Below are 1,680 nucleotides of genomic sequence, written 5' to 3' on the forward strand. Positions count from 1 at the left end.
AGGTTGGTGAGGTTTTATCTCTCCTAGAATATAGAAACAGATGGTCAACAGTTTTTAGCAGCACAACAAATCTTATAGAAGATTAACCTGAAGCAATGAAACTTTCTTCTATGGTTCTATAAACAAAAAAACATTTGTCACTCAACATTTAAAAAATCTAGATGATTGTTCCCTCACCTTACTCTTATCTATGCAAATGTCACAAGATAATAAAAAGTTTTACCAACACACAGGACCTGATGTAACCATCCCTTGTGCTATTAAACAGAGTAGAAACCTGACTTGTATTTTGCAGTAAAGTGAGTTGATAAGAGCAGGTATGATATTGGGAAGATCAAATGGGCATTTCTCATAATTAATATATTATAAGGAAAAACACAGACATGGACTTGTTATAATCCATAGTTTTATTTTAATTACGATAAAACATTTCTGCCACAATTTTGATAAAACTTTATTTTGGAATGAAACACTTCAAATACAGTTAATTTTGAAAAATTACCAATTGAAGCAAAATGTAAGGAAGCTCTGCTATAGAAAGTTACATGCACATGAAAAAGCTGAGTCAAGTCATCTTCAGCACAGAAGAACATTTCTAGACAGGAAGCGTTGCTGAAGCTCTACTCTGAGCAGCGGTCAGGGTCCAGGGTTTGAGTGACAGGCGTCTGGCCATTCAGACTGGCCTCACAGCTCACTGAGCCCGCCTTCCTCCACTGGTCTGCAGGGAGGGTCAGGGTGCTGCTCCAGCTGTAGTGGCCGTCCCTCCCCAGGACCTCCAGGCTGTCTGACACCCCTGAGGAGCTGCTGCTGCCCCCCACCTTCCAGCCCAGCCTCCAGGCTGAGGGGAAGCCCCCGTTGGCCAGACACACCAGTGTGGCACCGTCCTGCTGCAGCTCCACTCTGGAGGGGGGGAGGAGGGTCAGGGTGGGCCGCACCACACCCACTGGAGGAGAGACAGAGAGAGGAGAGGAGAGAAGAGGAGAGGAGAGGAGAGGAGAGGAGAGGAGAGGAGAGGAGGAGAGGAGAGGTGAGGAGAGGGGAGGAGAGGAGAGGGGAGGGGAGGTGGAGAGGAGAGGAGAGGAGAGGAGAGGAAAGGGGGGAGGAATGTCACAGAGAGGGGAGGGAGGGCATGGTGGAAAGAAATGGCAGAGTTGATTGTAATTTTGACAATTAAAATAATGAAGCTTTATCTACTGTAACACTCATTTTACGTCACTCAGAAATAGAGAATCAGTTAAATGACTAAAATGTAAATGTAATCAAGTTAATTAGTCAATAATGATTAATAATGACATCTACCCATCTGCTTTATATTATCTGACAGTTCATCTCATCTCTTCAATGATTGTTTTGTGTCAAAAATGTAACGGGTGAAAAGTTTATGGGTTAAAACAGTTAAAACAGCTTCTTCTCTGTCTCTTTCACTTCCTTTTCACCAGATGTAAAACTAACGAACCGTGAACAAATGCTACAGGCTATTTTGGATTAAAGTATAAAATTATATGTATTTTAAAGGCATTCACAGAAAACATTAACTGTAACCATCATTTGAATTAAAAAATAAAATAAAATGAACTTGTGAAATCATAATTTAACAGTTAAGGATTTTAGTTGGTTGGCAAATTTAATGAAATAAACATTCCATGAAAAATACAATTGATCAGAAAATAGATTTTTCTA

The 1,680-nt window shown here is 40.7% G+C and overlaps 1 pseudogene; it reads right to left on the reverse strand.

Moving 5' to 3' along the window:
- Positions 1 to 507: 507 nt before the first annotated feature.
- LOC144542600 (immunoglobulin lambda constant 6 pseudogene) lies at positions 508 to 950 on the reverse strand (annotated as a pseudogene).
- Between the last annotated feature and the right edge of the window lie 730 nt (positions 951 to 1,680).

This window comes from Centroberyx gerrardi, chromosome 17 (assembly GCF_048128805.1).
Source record: "Centroberyx gerrardi isolate f3 chromosome 17, fCenGer3.hap1.cur.20231027, whole genome shotgun sequence".
NCBI lineage: Eukaryota > Metazoa > Chordata > Actinopteri > Beryciformes > Berycidae > Centroberyx > Centroberyx gerrardi.